Source organism: Rattus norvegicus, chromosome Y, assembly GCF_021556685.1.
Source record: "Rattus norvegicus strain SHRSP/BbbUtx chromosome Y, alternate assembly SHRSP_T2T, whole genome shotgun sequence".
NCBI lineage: Eukaryota > Metazoa > Chordata > Mammalia > Rodentia > Muridae > Rattus > Rattus norvegicus.
Genome location: NC_141555.1, coordinates 66593643 through 66612871, shown reverse-complemented (window position 1 = coordinate 66612871; position 19229 = coordinate 66593643).

The following is a 19229-nucleotide window of genomic DNA, read 5'->3' as shown; positions in this document are numbered from 1 at the left end:
CGATGCTAAGCTCGTCACCCCTCATGGGCTGCTCAAGCTGGACACTCTAATCCTGTGCAATGAACCGAGGTTCTAGGAGTGCAAGAGCTGTCCAGCCGGCGACCTGTTGCTTGAGCATGGTCAACCAGATATCGGCTGATGCTCCTTGTTCAAGGGCTACAAGCACCTGGGCAATCACTACTTTGTCTTTTCTTGTTTGAGATCTCAATTTGCAAAGCAACCAGAGGAGTAACACTAATCCACAGCAGAGGATCACTCCAAAAGTCCCACTCCCACCTATTCCTTGAAATAAGAGACTACTGGGGTGATCCAGGACAACAATCCCTCCATCAAAGACAGGTCCTGTCCGGTAGAATTTACTTGAATGATGGTCGCTCTCAGCTCCCGAAGTGTCTGTTCAAACTCCGAGGTCCAATTCTGTAACAGATGCTGTGAAAGACTCTTAGACAGATTAGCAGCTCGGGTAAATTTGTCATATTATATGGAGGTGACACAAAGGCCTGGGAGTTTTTGCTCACAGCCAACCTGGGCCAGTTGCCATAGAATGTCTAATTGCTCTCGGACCAGATCTATACGTTGGTTGACAAGCATAAGGCCTCCCTATGTCTGAGTATTGGCCGAGACCTGTTTGTCCCGAGCCACAGAGATGGTGGCCGATAAATCATTGATAGTTTGGGTTTTCTGTACTGAATTTGACAAGGCCAATGCTGAGGCAGTAACCGAGGCAGCGACTGCTGTCGTAGCAATAATGCCAGCAATAATTGCAGAAGTACCAAAATCTCTTTTTCCTCTAAATAAGGTCATGGTCCCCGGGGCATCAACAGGAATCGGGATAAAGCGAGGCATGCGGATAACTACTGCGATATATTATATGAGTAGCTGTCCAGACAGAGGCAGCAGGTTTGATGTTCCCCATCCAGGAAAATGACAACCGTCCCTTTTCGCCCTTTCCTCCAAGTAGCATCGCCATGGGCGTAAGATCAGTGCAGCTACCATTAACGCAATGTAAGGCCACCACCATAGAGAATGTGGTGTTAGCCACAATGTCCTCCTCACCAGTTCCCCTGTGGCCTCCCTTAACCAAGCAGAAGATTGATTATATAACATAATGCAAGGGAGATCAAAAGATGTTTTGTTGAATATGCCAAAAGTAAGGCTGCCCTTAAGGGGAATAGTCCTATTTCCTTTTAGTCGTTCAACCTGTGGATCCTTAGGTAAATAGGCCAACCCTAAATCCCTGTTAGTGGTACATCACCGGCATCGGGAGTGGAAAGGTTGACATTATTCCCCATCGTAGCTCGCCCTGCACCGTTGCTGGCATCCATGGAAGAAGACTGATGAGGTGGAGGAGTCCCAGTCCCTTCTGGATCACTTGCTGTGATGCTCTGAGTAAGTCGTCCTGGGAAAATATGGGATTTTCATTGTCCTGTGGAAAAACACAGACAGCTCCCCTGGATCTTATTAAAACAGGATCTGGGCCTTTCCATTCATTTGTTAATACATCCTTCCATTTGACTAATTCTTTTGTCCTCTTGGGCTCTGAGCAATGTCGCTCAGCCGCTGTTTGTCCAGCTTCATCAGGATTTAAAAAATTTAAGGTAAAAAGGGCCAGAGCAGTGGCCACTCGGGGTGTTGGGGGGAGTTCTATCATAAATCCCCTTCTTGGTTTTATTAAATATGATTTGAGCGTCCGGTGAGCACGCTCTATGATTCCCTGTTCTTGAGGGTTGTAGGGCAGGCCCGTCAGGTGGGTAACCTGCATCTGAGCACAAAACTGATGGAATATTTGAGATGTGTAGGCGGGGCCATTGTCGGTTTTTATACATTTTGGCTTTCCCCAAGCACTCCATGCTTCAAGGCAGTGCTGAATGATATGTGTTGTTTTTTCTCCTGTAAGTGGGGTGGCATGTACAATGCCAGAACATGTGTCTATAGATACATGCACATACTGTAATTTTCCAAAAGTAGAATTATGAGTAACATCCATTTGCCAGATTTGCAATGGCTGTATTCCTCTCGGGTTGACCACGATGTGAGGAACTGGAACTGGCAGCACTGTTGGCATTGGGTGACTATATCACGTGCCTCTTTTCTAGTAATAGAGAAGCGGCGGCGTAAAGTTTCTGAGGTGACATGGAAATTGCCATGAAAGACTTTTAGCAGCCTCTAAAGGAGAGGCCAGGGTCACAGCTATCATTTCTGTGGCTTTGTCAGCCAAATCATTCTCTGAACTCATTGGGCCAGGGAGTCCAGAATGGTCCCGTATATGAGTAATGTATACAGGAAATCTTCTATTTATTAGGATAATTTGGATTTTTCGGAAAATATCTGCCACCTCACTAGTGGTTTTAATTATACTGGCGGTTTCAAGAATACTAACAGCACTAGCTCGGCCTCCTCCTCTGAGACTAAGGTTTTATTTTCAGAGCTTTCAAAAGTGTCGAGGTTCAGCGCTTCTAGCTCTTTCACAGGGTATAGGCTGGCTCCCCCTCCTGGTTTCTGTGTAGAGGAGGAAGTGCTGGAATCTGAAAATTTCAACGCAACCTTGTCTGTGGACTTACCGGGAGGGCACTTAATTCTTTCTTAGGACGTCTTTTTTCTTGCGTGCGCCCAACCTCTCACTACGTTCAGTTTCTGACAGACTTTGCTGGACTACCTCGAGAGTGGCCTGTCCTTCTACTCCTGCTGCCTTACACGTTTCATCCTTTAAACAATTCTTAACCAGCTTCCATATAGCTTTTGTCCCTAGGCGCAGATCCTCTTCTGCCAATTTTCTGTCAAGATCTTTTCCAAGTTTGTTCCATGAGGCAATTGTAAACGAGCCTGAACAGGCAAACCAAGGCGCCACCCTCTCCACCTCCTTCACAAAATTTTTAAGTGTTCCTCCTCCAAATTTGATGTTCCTCTGCTTTAACACTGTTTCCAAGGCCGTGACCACAGACTGTGAGGATCCCATGATGGGCCAGGAACGCCGGCGGCTTATCTACGTCCGTCTGACAAGGCGTGAGGTGAAAGGGTAGAGACTGACACACTGCTCTCTTATGTACGGGAGTCTTACACGCGCCTCCCTGGACGGTGCCGCTTATCTACGTCGGCCTTATCGCGTCCTTGTTCCTCAACAGTCAAAATCGAAGGTAAAAGCGAGCTGCGCGAAGCTCACTTATATACGAGAGACTGAGACGCGCCTTCAGCTGCTGTGATCGTCCTTTTAACAGCGAAAACGGTGAAAACAGAAAATGAAGAGTAGGGTGGCTCCCAGGACAAATACTATAGCCTCAACAAATCCTTCCCAAGGCGGTGACAACCCCAGACCAAAGTCCAAGAGAGGGCTGCCTCTCCGAACGTATCTACCTGCAGTTCTGAATCCTCCTTGTCGCCAAGGGATCTCCGAAGGTGCTGACGATGGCGAGGGCTTTCCCGGGTTTTCGGCACCAGATGTCCCGTGCTACGTCTCGCCAGCAGGAACGACACGGCACACACAGTATCCTACTGCAGAAAAGCTTTAATGCGTCTTGAGAGGGAGAGCATAAGCTTACAATGCGGAGACGCCGAGTGAGGAATAACCATCCCTTATATAGGAAACTATCCTCGCCTCGGACGTGTCACTCTTGACTGGTCGCTGCCAATTATGCCAGATGACGCACCAAAACGTATGTGTCCCTTTGAGTAGGGAAGTTACCAGGCGCCTGAGTATTGCCCTTTTTACTAGGTGCGTTCTGCCGGATGCCGGTGACATCTTGTAACGGAGTTTGTGAGGACAGCTCCTCACATATGTGAGGACAGCTCCTCAGACAGCTCCTCACATCTGTGAGGACAGCTCCTCGGACAGCTCCTCACATACCTGGCGATGAATTTTTCTTCTTGGAAATTCGAAATGTTCATATTTCCTGACTTCGGAGAGAGGGTTAAAAGCAAACGGGAAGTGAGTGACATACCATAACTCTTCTGTATTATTATCAAAATGTCTTTTTTACAGGGATAGGATTCTTGAGGTGAGAAGAAAGGAAAGGTGCTGCTTTATTTGAAATATGTTCTTACCTCATTCTGTGCCCCTGTAAGGGCCCAGCCTTATCTGTCATGCCTGGCCATGTTCCTGTCACTACTCCACTTCCTTTCTCATGCAGTTCTTAATTCTAGATCCTGCTTGCCACTCTAGGTTTCATCTTGACCAGATTCATCTCATTTCCCTCTGATCCTGCTCTGAAACATATGCAAGTTTTTTTTTTCCTTTCGTATCATTTTCAAATTTTTAAAGGTTTATGTTAATTTTTGTTTAACCTGTTTTATGGAAGCCTTAGAGGAGAATTATCCATGGATGTCTGTTTTGATTGGAATGAAAAAATAATGAAAAAAAATCATTTTAATTTTACAAGACATTTTCATTTCTACGTATTTCTCTTACGTAAACCCGCCATGCTAGTTTATCTCCCTGTTTTGTCCTGAGTTCTTTCTTCCCATTACTACTTGAATACTGCCTCTTAGGACTTACTGCAGAACCGTAAATGCTGGCATAAACGAGGAAGGAGTTGACTCTTCTACACTTTTCTAGCCCTTTTTTAGATGTATCTTCCTACTCTCTTGAGCTATTTGAAATAATTTCGATCACTGTACTCAATGGTATAGTACTATAGTGCTTGGACCTTGAAAATATCTGTCATTATTTCCTTGTCATAGTTTTACAGTTCAAGGTTGGGCCTACTTACATTTTGGAACTTTAGTCCAAGAAGTTTGTGAACTAGGAAAAAAACTAGACAGCAGCTATCAATACTTTCAAATGGTATTTTAATACATGAGGGCTATAAAAACTTTTAATAAATCATGGAAAAGCAGTCTGAAATTCCTGTTTCTGTAAAGTACTTGAAAAACATGAAAGGGATAAAGACCATGACCCACTCACTTTTTTTTTTTTTTGTCTTCACATAGGGTGCTCAAATGTGACTTTAGTTTTGGTGCCTTTTCTGGTTAGAACGTAAAGTTGTTTGTGGTAGTTTGCGTTAATGGTTTGCTTCTATTAATATACCCTTTTGTTATTGTTTTTGTTTTTTGTCTTCATCATTCCCATTAGGGCCATGGTTCCCCACTTTTTATACATAAATTTGGGTTCAGTCCCGCTATTATTCTCCTGGGGAATAAGCCTGAATCAAGCATATTCAAACCATGATGATGCCTTTATCACTATAGGCTATTTTTTGCTTCCTGGAATATACACATGGATTCAGAATATGAGCTCTTGTCACTACTCTCCTCTTTCAAATTTCCAAGTTCAGTCCTTGCTTCTGCCTGGCTGTATGGTGGCTGTGAGCTTTCTTTGGCTCCTTCCAGGCAGAGTCATAGAGGAGGATCTATAACAGATAATAAGTATTTTCCACACATTACTCTATTAACATGGGTCTCCAGGGCAAGGTCCATCAAGGCAGGGTAATAACCAGGCTAATTTTACTTGCTCCAAAGAATGTTTTTTAAAGATTCTCTTCTAATCAGCCTGGTCTAGAAAACAAGTTCCAGGGCAGCAAAAGCTACATTGTAAGATCTTGTCTCAAACATAAAGTGCAACAAAATACAATAAATACAATAAAATATAATAAACACAAGAAAAATAAAATTTTGTAGCTATAATCATAGAAAGATTATTTGTCCTCAACATTTATGCTTGCATGTCAGAACAGGATTCAATGTACAATTGTCTTAAAACTCTTCCAGGCAAGCCACACATTCAGGGAGGGGCTGATGTGAGCGGATCCACACTGAATTGCACTAACCTAAATCTGAGCTGTTCTCGCCATACTGAACGTGTTACCTTTCATCCTCTGTGGCTAAGACCTTATATGAACAACCCTAAGAAAGCTAGGCTCTCCTGTTCTGTCTTCAACTCACTAAGTCTCTCAGAAACCACGTTAGGAACCCCAGTGTATTCCGTTACCATAACCTTTCTCTGCCTGAGGCATCTCATCTGTAAAATAAGAATAAAAAGCCTCTTTGTTTAACAAACACTTAATGTTGCTGAGACCCTGGAGCTATCCTAGGTGCTGAACTCAGAGTATAGCCAGACACAGCCTTCAGTGCTCATGAGAGTTGAAAGCTGAGCTGGGAGAGATGCATAATTAATACGATCATATATTTATATAATAAAGAACGTGGTAGTTGAAAAGCTTGAGAGAAAAAAAATAAAACAAGGAAAAGAACAGAGAATCAAAACAGAAGGTACAGTTGTGGTTATAGTGGAAATCACGCCCACTGCATAACAGGCAGGGTGTCACAAGTTCACTTCCGAAATAAATAACTCTAAAGTTCCAATTCTGTGCTCAGAAGAAAAAAAGTGCCTATTAAAGATAAAAATTTTAAAAAGTTTTTTTTTTCTCATACAACATCTCATGGAATTGCTAACCAATGGACTAATTGAAGAGATATTAAAAGGGTGCCACAGTGACTACATATTAATTAAGAATGCAAACTGTTTTTACAGAAGATCTGAGTTTGGATTCAGGCTCCCATGTCCTACGACCCACAACGACTTGTTATTTCAGCTCCATGGTATCTACCTCACCCTACTGGCTTTCTTGGACATCGTGCTCATATGTGTAAACACACACACACACACACACACACACACACAGACACACACACACACACACGGAGACACACAGAGATAATTAAAAATTAAAAAGTAGACTTTGAAAAAGAATGTTACAGAAGTATCATTTAAGGAGACGAAATAATGAGTGAGAAATTCATATCCATACACAGAAATCACTGCACGAGGAACAGAGTAATTAAAACAGGACTAAAATTAACATTTTCAGTCATGATTGCTCTGTAACATGAAATAATAGCAATATATGTTCACATCTGAAGTAAATATAAAATAGACAGCAAGCTAGAGCCGATGGGAAGGAGTAATTGGAAATATAAGATTCCACGGCTAAATATTAATACAACTAAAGAAGTATTTAACTAGGGGTGAGTCTTGATTCTTTGACACATATTGTAAATACCAGGTATGGTGGGAACACATAAAACAAGTGTTTTAATTTTTTAATACATCTCGATGCTGAGGACAAGGGATACTAGAATATCTGCTTACATCCTGCTACTAGAAAAAGAGTGGCCTCATTTTTAGTGTCCATTCTTGGGAGGTGAAAAAAAAAACGGGTTATGTCTACTGGGTTTGTAGAACATGCGGACTTTGACGAGTTGGTAGCCAGAGTGACTGCAACATCTACAAAACACAGTACTGGAGAGAAGAGTGAAAGATTCAAAGAAGATCACAGTGTGCCTGGTCCACCATCTGCTGACTCTTCTATGGACAAACTTGGACAGGTAATTTCCCCACACATTCCAGGATCTCATAAACCTTCCTCTCTTGCCATAGAGATCTTGGATCTTCCATTTTCCAGGAGTTTCTGGAACTATCCAAATATTTCCAAGAATCTATAGGTCATTCCACATTTGCCCAGGTGTACAAAGTCTTCCCACAGATCCGGAAAAGAAATCATACATTCTCCTCTTCCAGAAGAAGTGTCTTTTTTTATTCCATCTTTATTAAGATTATTCCATTTTTTTTATTTCTTATTTACATTTCAAGTGTTATACCCTTTCCTGGTTTCCAGGCTAACATCTCCCTAGCACCTCCCACTGCCCTTCTACAGGGGTGTTCCTCTCCTGATCCACCTCCACATTCTGTCCTTTCCCAACAATACATTCACTGGGGAGTTCAGTCTTGGCAGAACCAGAGACTTTCCCTTCCACTGGTGCAGGTCTCCCAGCTGCCGAGATGGTTCTTTTCTGAGCATGTGCACACACGTATGCTGATGAGCCCGCAAACCCTCTATTCCTCTGGGAGAACGTTGCCCTAGAGATATTACAGCCAGAATATAGGCATCGAGGCCATGGCAGCCTGAGAGTTCTGCAGAGGCTGACAGTCTCTACTGCCCCTTCTGTGACAATCAGTGTTGAATGTCTGGGATTCTGAAGTGTCTTTTGTTGTATCGACTGATTTGTTAGCAGAAATGTGAGAGCATCAGTAAATAATTAGGGCTTGGGGGAAAATAAGATTTCCTTTTATATCTGCCATTTTATCTCAAGGCAACTTTGAGGCTTCAGGGTTTCCATTAGAAGGAGTAGACGGTTGAAACAGTTCTCCCAGCTCCGGGTGAGAGTCTAATTCAGACCTGGGTAATTAAATCAACAGTTAGATCTAACTGCAGACAAACAATAGGATGGAGTTCAGGCTGATTAGCCACACTAAGCCATTAGGTGGCTTAATGAAAAGCAAGCATTTATTTTCCGGAGCAGAAAAATCCATACTGGAGCTGCGCGTGGGTGGCTGAAGGCTCCTGTCTCAGCAGGTGCTCTCCTAGTAACCTGGAGGTATAGGATGGTATACAGTCCTTGTTCCAAGCCAACAGTTAAGTGGTACTCATCCTGTCTCCGGACTAGAAGGAACTGAAGTTCAGAGATGTCTTTGTTCAGGTCAAAAGCAAAGGACTGGGCAGAGAGAGATTCACTTTCAGTATGTCTGACTCTTTAAGACATCCTCAGAGACACTGCTGCAAACCTCCACCCCCAACCATTGATCCCAAAGCAAGAGTGACCATCAAGATATATAAGAGTTGACTTCCATTGTGCACGGAAAAAAAAAAAAAAACTTCTGTACGAGTTGAGGTCTCTTCTAGGGTGCACAAGGAAAACCTTCCTCCAGTCCCTCCCACCAGCTGTAGGGTGGCAGGAGAGGGAGCTGGCAGGGTCCCTCCATCTTGACAGTTGCAAGGCTGTTTCAGGCTCAGTCCCCACCTTCCGGGTTTAGGGTGGGTTGGGGTGGGGGTTTGGAGAGCCCTGCCTGGACTATCTGAGATTGAAGAACACACGGAGGGGCTCCGGGTCACGTGCGCCCTCTAGCGCCAGTCAGAGGGACGATAGCTCCGTGAGTTCTCATCTGTGAGACCTGCATCCAACTCTGACCTGGGCACAGCCATATCCCTCCAATTTGAGAGGGACACCGGCCTTTGGTAGGTCAGTGAGGGCCTAATAGGGCTACAGGAAGAGCGTTTAGCTGCACAAGTTCTTGGATTTAGTCTTCACCGCTACTTAAAGAACAAAACAGGGCCTTTCGACCAACCCCTTTCTTTTTACATCAAAAATGGAAAAATGGAGCCTAATTGCAGTTTCTACTTATGTATTTTATCTATCCATTTCTTTCTTTCTTTCTTCCTTTATTTATTTATTTCTTACTTTCTTTGTATGTGTGAGAGATATGTATGTGTACTCAAGTGTTTGAATGTGTCTTTCTTTGTTTCTTTCTTTGTGTGTGTGAGAGATATGTATGTATACTCATGTGTTTGAATGTGTATTGTGCAGACATGTGTTTGTGTGATATGATTTTCATTGCTTTCCTATCAGATTCTCAGCAGCAAGGCCTTTCAGTCAAAATCAGACTCATTGATATGACCAGTTCTGCTTGCTACTTTCCTCTCTGGATTCCCTAACTCTGCCTTCCCAGGCTTTAATTATAGGCAACTTCCACACCCACACCCTTTGACCCCTACCCCCATTTATGTGGGATTCCAGGGGAGGGGAATGGTACCTAGGTCTCTGTGCTTCCAGGGAAAGTGCTTTAGTTGTGGAGACATCTCCCTGGCTTCTGTAGTGTATGTTGAATGCTCATATATGACTGAGTCAGTGTTTTGAAATTTCAAAGGAATGATACCTAATCCATCTCAGGCCAGGGAGCCATGGCTCTTGGTGCATTTGGAATGTAGGTGGTGGTCCTCAGCCTCATCAGTGTCTCTGACACTGAAATTGTAACCTTTTCTTTTTCTTTTTACTTCTTCATTTTTTTTATATCAGTGACTATTCATTATCCACAGTGCTGGGCTGCATCAAGACAACTTCCTTTAACCACGTCATGTGCTTTACCCTATCCGACCTTCTTGCTCACCCCAAACCACCACCCCCTTGCCTAGTCTCCTTCTTTCTCCAGGCCTTTGTCTGCCTTCGAGACATATGGAAATACTTGGGTATTTTTTTGTTTTTCTTTGTTTTCTTCTTTTTGTTTTTTTTTTTGATCTGTTAAGAACCCATAAAGATTCTGTAAAGAATTACAGAACTCACAAATGAGACAAAAATTACAGCATTTGTTTCTCAGTGTCTGGTTGATTTTGCTTAATATGGTTGTCTCCAGTTTTCCTACCCTTTTGTGGCTGGAATAAATTCCATTTTGTATGTGTACCAGGACTTATTAAATGGTCTATTGATGGAAGCTCAGGCTGATTCCATGTCTTGGCTACTAAAAATAGTGCCACAGTAAGCATGGTGTGCAGGTGTCCTCTGATGTGTTGCCTCTGAGTCCTATGGGCACGGTGTCCAAATGCTCAGGCTGACTGCCATTCACTGAGAGGCTCTGAGCCTAAGCTGAGTGCTCCCTCTTGGATGGAGGCTTTGCATGAGATGACTGTGTGTGTTTGTTTGTGTGTGTGTGTGTGTGTGTGTGTGTGTGTGTGTGTGTGTGTGTTTGGTAAATGACTGTGCACCCTTACATTGCGACTCTTCATGTAGTTTATGAAAGCTATAGCTGTGTTGGTGAACATTGGTGATAGACGTTTACAGCACCCCATCCCTCTATCCCTCCTTACCCCACTGCCTCCTTCTGCTCCTTTTCCCTTCCCCTTCTTCCTCCACTCCCCCTTTCAAGACAGTGTCTCACTATATAGCCTAGGCTTGCCTCATGCTTGTGTTGATTCCCCTGCCTCAGCCTTATAACAAGAAGTCCTTTCCTTGCAGGAAGAGAAAGAATTTCAAAGGTGCAGTTGTGGGCATGGGTTGCCAGGAGATTAGTAGATGCCTGACTGTCTGACTTTGTACAACGAAACTAGGATCAAAGAAGATAGCATTGGGGACAGTGAGGTTGGCCACTGTGCCTACTCCCTGTCCCCCACACATAGAACCAGAGCTCTGGCAAATCATGTTTTCTAATGCATCATCTTTTCTGTGGTCAGAGAGATCATTGCACAGGGATCCTTGGGAACATGTAAAACAGAAATTATTACCTACAATTTCTAGTCTAGGAGAAGAAAGGGCCAGCCATATTCTGTGTCTTTGTGTGTGTGTGTGTGTGTGTGTCTGTGTGTGTGTGTGTTCATGTGTTGAGTCATAGCAGGAAACAGGGTGGATAGCTGGATTTCAAGATTCTCTGAAATTTGAGTATTTTCCTGAGCTTCTGGGTAGAGATATGGCTGTGTGGGTCTCTTTGGTATCTGACCCTTTAAATAGAGAAGGGCTTACATTGGGAGGGCCCATCCCAAGCAAAATGGACAAATACCACATGGTTTCCCTCATTTTGGGGGCCCTAAAATTCTTTAAAGATTCATTGTGCTCATAGGAAATGGGAGATGGAATTTTGGGGGAGGAAGGGGGTTGAACATAGATCTTGCTGGATGCAGAGGAAGAGGTGCTGCTCCTCTATTAGCCAGCAGACTGGCCATGACAGCATCAAGTGAACAGGCAAACCATGTTGTCATAACTTGGGGGAAACATGGAGAATTAGGATGAAAAGCATCTCTCCTGTCCCAAGCCAGATTCCCCAGGGCCTCTGGGCCATCTCAGACACTAACAAAGGCATCAATTTCATAGCTGAGTGATCCACATCTGAAACTAGTCACATTACTCACTTTCACCTCTGGAAGAAACAGAACAATTACAGTCAGGACCAGCTTATGCACAGCCTAGATTCCAGCTGGCTTTTCCAGCACCACCACCAGCCTTGTTAGTGAGTGTGATGTGGGACTTATGAGTGGGCTGCATTCTTCGGTTACGGTTATTCTAATACAACCACTGTAGGAGACATCTGTTGCTGGACATAGCACCATAGGCATGGTCATGCCTGGCGGGTTTCTATTAATATCATTCATTAATCACAGACTTAAGTGGATGGAGGGGTGAAAAGGTTTTGTGGATGTGGGACCACTTCCCTACTGGGGACTTGGCAGGACTTGGTCTTCCCTGGAGTTTCTCCAATATCCTCCCGTTATGTCCTTTCCAATTAATGTGTTAACTCAGAGAGAGAATGTGTCAGAAAGAGGTGGTATCCTGGAGACTGTGGCTCTGACATCACGGAAACATCGTGTGATCAGGCTGAATTAGCACACACTCGATGGTCTCATGCTCTTCTTCAAGCCAGTGGCCTCTGCACTGAGCCCCATAATTATTGATTAGTGAGTTAATATAAGACTGAAAGGGGTGGGGCTGCAGTATTGCCCTGTACAGGGCAGCCGGATGTCTTTCTTTTGGCAGAGTCCACATCGGAATGACTATGGCTCCAGACAGAGTGCCCAGGGCTGAGAATTTAAAATTTGATCCTTGAATCACAAAGGTAATGAGCCGTCTCCCAGCCCCTGGTGTTTTGTCTTATGAATCTGCAAGTTGCATGTTTAATATGTAAGGAATGGGAACCATGAGGAATGGGAAAAAGAGAGTGTTTTCCTTCTCTGCCCACCCTCTCTGTTCCCAGGGAGGTTGTGGCAATGGCAGGGTGCCCTCATATTCTCACTGAACTGGACTTCGTAGATGTTCTCAGGACCTTGGAGAGGGCCAGAGAGGCTGCTTTGTTCTGCAGGATGTTTCTGACTCTTGATGGTTCTGGATGAATTCCAGGTGAATGGATACCTTTACCTCACAGATAGGGAAATCAAGAGGCTCGATTATTGCACCAGCATCTGGAGTCTCTGGGAACCGTGGGGAGGACTCTGTCCTTTGTTAGCAGTGGTGGGGACACTGGATACTGCAGTCACAGCCTGAGCAGTTCCTGTCCCACTCAGGGAACTCCATTCAGGTAAAGCTGAATCCCCTACTACACCACAGGGGGAAATCAGTGAGTTTATTACACAGAAAATGTGCCTGTCACTGCTTCTGATTTGAACATGGGCATTTAGACAGAGATGTATTCACAATTCTGTGGCTTCAGGCACCATTGTTAAAAATTATATAATTTACAGCAAGGTTGAAGGATATAGAGAAGTTTAAAAATTAGGTAAAATATACTGATTGAACATACTTGTTTTTATTTAAAAATTTTTTAGATTTATTTTGTTATTTTATATGTACCTGCACATATGTGCATGTGCTATATGCATACGGTACCCTTAGAGATCAGAAGAGGATGTCTGATACATTCGAACTGAACTTAAGGTTAGTTGTGAGCTTCCACGTGGGTGCTGGGAATAGAACTAGGGTCCTCTGCAAGAGCAGCCATAGCTATTAGGATTGTCACATCTCTCTAGCTTGTTTCTCTTAGGTGATTTTCTTTTTGTAAATAAAGTTCCAAAATGGTTTTATGAGTTACATAGTTTGGGTCTAGGGATGAGAGTGGATTAGTAACAGCGTGAAACCAGAGGCCATATACTTCCTGACCCTCAGTATGGACAGTTTCAATTGTGTGTGTGTGTGTGCACGCATGCGCGCACATGCGTATTGTTTGTAGATTCCCTTGGAGGCCAGAAGAGTACCTCAGGTTCCCGGGAGCTGATTTACAGTCAGCTGTGAGCTGCTTAAGTGGATCCTAAGAACAGAATTTGGGTTCCCTGCGAATTTAGAACATGCTCTTAACTGATGGGCTTTCTCTTTAGGCCCATGTGTTTCTCAGCCTTGACTGAGATATCTTTATGAAAACTTGCACTATCTCTGCAGGGAGCCTTGCATGGGTCAGTTGCGTTGATGTTTCTGATGCTCAGCCATCAGGGGACAAAGACTAGACCCCAGAAGATAGCTTTTCTCCATTTTAGCGTCACCCTTAACTCTCCAGTTCCTCCATCCTGTCTTGTTCGAACCACAGGCACAATGCTGCTTCCTCCAGAACTCCAGAGGTGTGTTCTCCTTGGTTGAGCAAGGACATGAGGCTATGCATAAAGGTCACCATGACTCAGTGCCTTTAGCTGTACTATTCATGAAATTTTTTGGCTGGAATTAGGGCCGGGGCTGGATCAGGTATGTAAATTAGAAACAGCCTCAAAGTCTCTTGAGTTGAGTCTCTTTTATAACCTTACAGGCTCTCTGGGGAGCACGTCACCAAACACACCAACTTTACCCCTGAAAAGATGGCTGAACATAGTCTTTGGGGCTGAGATTCTTCTGTAAGCTGTGATAATGTGGGGTCAAACTGCTGTCGGGTCTTCAGCTTACCAGCTTCTGTCACATGCAGCTCTTCAGCTTGACATCACAAAGTGGAGGGAAAGAGAGCTGGGAGCTCATTACCATGGGTGTCTTGGAAAGTTTGGGGGCGAGTTCTGCATTAATTACGCCTCATTTGAATAATGAGCACATGCTATTTATTTTCTTGGAAAGCTGCTCTGAGGGAAGCAGAGAGGCTTCTCCTACAGGAAGCCTGGTGGCCCATGGAACTGCTGCCCATCACTTGGGGGAGGGAGGGGGAGACAATGGTGCTATTTTGAACTCTCTGTTATTGAAGGAAACACCCATAACTGGAACATTGTGGGGCGGGTGTCAGCTGTTTCTGTGAGAAAAGTCCTGGGGTCAGCCAACGTCTTCTCCAGTCCTTTCAACACTGCTCTCTGCCGTGCATAGGAAATGGTCTAAAATCTTCCCATCTCATCTCCCCAAATCATGTGTTCTTCTTCATCTGTTATGGGGCTGTGCAGAATGGTGGTGAACTTGGGATCATGTGGCCACCTTAGGGTTCATAAGGGGGACTCTACAGGAAGAGACGTGTTCTCAGACCAAACACACCCAGGTCTGCCTGATCTTGCTCTTGGTTCTTAAGAAGGACAGGCATCTCTGCACCAAGAAGCAATGATTCCTCGGTACATATGGATATTTAAATCTAATTGGGGCTCATGATCTAGTCTTGATAAATCAAGTATCCTATGTGTCTTTCTCTGTGATTTTTTCTTTTTTTTTTTTTTTTTTTTTTTTTTTTTTTTTTTTTTTTGCAATTGGCTGCGCAGAGTGACTTAGTCTCTCATGTGGTACAAGAAAAAAGGAGCCAGATACCTTCAGCTATGTAATTAAATCACATCTTCATGCCTTTGGCTGTACACAGCATTCTTCCTTCCCAGACTACTTGCCCATCCATCTATGCCAGAGTTCCGAGCCATAAACAAAAGTACAGAAGGGTCAAGTCTGAATCTGTTGAGTGTGCGGCTCAAGAACTCTCACATGCCGGCACTTACAGGTTGCACACTGGAGCTGCACACACTCAACATTATGATATTGCAGAGTATAGGAGGGTCTGTGCACACATGCCAATTTCATACTTCAGGGAGATACAGGACTTCATGTTCTTGGGATTTTGGAGCCACCCAGACCCAATGAATATTCTTCACGCAAACATCATGTGTCTTTAAGCAAGACTTAAAATAACGGTGTAATTATCATATATTTGAAGAGAACCTGTGGTGGTTTGAATATACATTGCCCAGGAAATGACACTGTTAGGAAATTGGCCTTCATGGAGGAGGTGTGTACCTGTGGGGGTGAGTTATTGAAGTCCTTCTCCCAGACATGTGGGAGACACTCTGCTCCTGGCTTCTTTTAGATGAAGATGTAGAACTCTCAGCTCCTTCTCCAGCACCATGCCTGTCTGCACACTGCCAAGCCCTCTGCCTTGATGATAATGGACTGACCCTCTAAACCTGTAAGCCGTCCCCGATTATATGTTGTTCTTGGTCATGGTGTCTCTTCACAACAGTTGAAACCTAACTAAGATCCCAAACTGGATAGTTCATGGGACTGCTCTGATGTCCTTTGCACCATCACTCTTTTACCTTCTGCAATGGCCCAAAAAAATCTCTATCCAGTCCAGTGTGCTCCTCCAGTCTTGGTTCTCATAGGATTACCCTATACAAGGCACTTTCCCTCAGAGACTCATAGTGTCTACAATACCACCAGCCATGGCATCCTCTTCATTGATATGGTGAAGTCTATTCTCGAGGATGAGCACCAAGTCTCCCATTTGGTTTTGTAGAGTAGCAAAGCATCTCCAGGGACAGGGCACAGATTCTAGGTCTTAGAAAGACAGCTCAGTCATGAAGAAAACTTGTTACTCTTGCAGAGGACCCAGGTTCTATTCCCAGCATCCATATGATGGCTCACAGTTGAACTATTAGCCAGTTTCAGGGGAGATCTAATGCCCTCTCTTGGCCTCTTCAGACATCAGGCAGACACGTGGTGCACACAGTTCCTTTTAGCCAGAACATTTACACATTCAATAATATAAACACATCTGATTTTTATAAGTTATGAGCTTTGGATTATGGTCATGGGTGATGCTGAGCATGGATCCCAACAGGTCTCTTCTAAGGGGAGGAGCGACACCAGGAGTTTGGAATCTGGTGGCTGTAGGTGAGGGAACACCCTATGGTCATGTCAGTATAATGCCTCCAGGTTTGGAAGTGCTCATCTCATGGCTCTGATGGTGCCCATGAAATAGAGGTCTCAGCACTGAGATTGGGAACAGTCAATACTGGGGGAAGGCAGAAGGTGAATGACTATGTCTTTTTTCAAATACAATGAAAGAGGTTCTTTTCCCTGTGTTTTCTGTAATCATAGAGTTCTAGAAACCCCCGTGGTCCAGATGAACTTAATTTGAAAGTCATTACAATGGAGATGGGGGGGTGTGTGATCTGACAGTTCATTAAGGAAATATGAGCCAAGAAAATTGCCAAAGTTAACATTATAAACACGATTAATGAGCAGGGTGGTTGCAAAAATTCATAAAAGAAAATAACAACACAACACGCAGGCCCTCATCTCTGATGGCCCGACAGGCTGCTATCAGTGTGTTCTGATTTGTCTGTGATAAATGGTTGAGGCTCTAGGTTGGCCCACGTGGCCGATGTTATCTCTCATCTGAACTTGACAGAAATAAGTTTATGTTTTTGTGTACACACATTCCTAATGCCTTACTCACTTTAGCTGATGTGGGCTTTGCCAGCCAGTCAGGGATGAAGAGGTTTAATGTGTTCCTTCTTTAAAAACAACAACAACGACGACGACGATGACGACAACAACAGCAGCAGCAACAACAAAACCCCCCCCAAAAAAACAAAAAAACCAACAGATTTGTTGTTTTTTTTTTTTTTTTTAAAACACAACAACTTCATATTCACCAGAAAAGTAAACTGGAATTTATGTTGTCTTGTGGGTACTTGTTCCTCTCTCTAGAGCGCTATTGTATTAGGGTTTCCAGAGAAACAGAAATGGCAGAATGAATACACATTGTCTTATATTTCCATTGCTGTGAACAGACTCCATAGCCAAGGTAACTCTTTTTTAATTTTAAGGCTTGTTTTATTTTAATGAATGATTATGTGAGGCCACAGTGAGGTCACTATGCACAGACGTGAAGGAAACTTTATTTCTTGGTCTCTTCCTCCTTGGACAGCTTCTTGATGATCTCCTCCTTCTTGGCCTGGAGGTGGTCCTCCCATGCGTTTTTGTGCTTCCTTGTTCTTAGACCTGTGAGTCTCAGCCTGGTCAGCCAGTAGCTTCTTGCTGGCCTCCTCTGCCTTCGGTTTGTGGATCTGCTAGATAAGAATCCATTGGCTTTTGAATACATTCTTTTTGACCTTCAGTTACAGGCCGTGATTCATATGGTGGTCAATCTTCTTAGATTCCCAGTATCTCCTGAGAAGCTGGTGCAGGATCCTCATCCTTCTCATCCAAGTCACCTTCTCAGGCACACAAGTGTTGGCAGTACCCTTTCTCTTCCCTATGACCATATGCATGACCTTCAAAGTGTTTTAGTTGCTGCGAGCCTGAGAATGGACAGTTACAGGCTTCCAGATGATCAGGCCATCTTCAATCAGCTTCCTGATCAGCTGACAGGAGTTGGATTTTACTGGTCTCATTGGTGTCCAACTGGACCTTCTTTTTAGCACAGTTGAGGACACTAGAGGTAATCCTCTTCTGTAACCTGAGCATGCTCATGGCAGCAGACACAGCAGCCAAGGTAACTCTTATAAAGATAAAGATTCCATTGCAGCTGGCTTACAGTTTCAAAGGTTCAGTGATTATCATCATGGCAGGAATCATGGGAGCATCCAGGCAGACTTTTTGCTACAGGAGTCTAAAGATCTTGATGCACAGGCAGCAGAAAGGGATTGTCTGTACCACTGAGCATAGTTTGAGTATATACAAATCTCAAAGCAAAGCTACCACAGTGGCACTATTCCTCCAAAAAAGACACACCTACTCCAACTAGGCCACACCCACTGCAAAGAGGCCACACCCACTCCAACAATGCCACACCTATCCCAACAAGGCCACACCCACTCCAACAAGGCCACCCCCACTCCAATAGGGCCACACCTACTCCAACAAGACTACTCCAAAAATGCCACACCCACTCCAACAATGTCACACCTACTCCAACAAGGCCACATATCCTAATAGTATCACTCCTCATGGGTCAAGCTTTCAAACACATGAGTCTATGTTGGCCCGCTCCTATTCAAACCACCAAATACATTAAAAGGTAATTTGGCTTACAGGGCACTGTCTGGATAATTTAACAATGGCTGTCTCATGCAAGGGTACTGAGAACCCCATTGGCTGCTCAATCTATGATGCTTGATGGCTCAGGTATCTTAACCTGGTGCTGAAGGCATGTGAGTTTCTTGTGGTTGTTGGTCTTCAGTATACAATGAGATATCAGAGAAGGTGGTTCGAATATTAGCAAAGGAATACAGCAGCCACACGAGAGATGAACTTGCCAGTGAGAGTGAAGGCAGGAAGACAAAAATCAAAGCCTCTTTCTTTCACATTCTTAAATCTGGGTTGCAAACAGAAGGTTCCACCCACACTTAGGGCAAATCTTCCAGATTCAAATAACCTGATCAATAAAATCCCTCACAAGAGTGCCAAGATGCGTGCACTTTAATTGAATTCAGAGCCACTCAAGTCAGCAACCAAGATTAGTGATCATGTCTGCCAACTCTCTCATACAAATTGTTTTTCTTGTTTGCTTTATATTTTGGGCACGAGATTAACCAAGCCGTGCCACTCTTATTGCTTAGCCTTGAAGCATTCATCTGCATTCTGTTTTCAGTAGAAATCAAGCACATTGTATGTTCACCCCTCTCCTGGCTGATCCCTGCCTCACCCAGGAACCATCCAGGTTGTTGTCACTACAGACTCAGAGACTAGATGGCAGATAATGAGGTTGCAATTCCAAGATCAGAGCCCTGGCAAATTTATTGAAGCCTGCTACCTGGTTTGTAGAT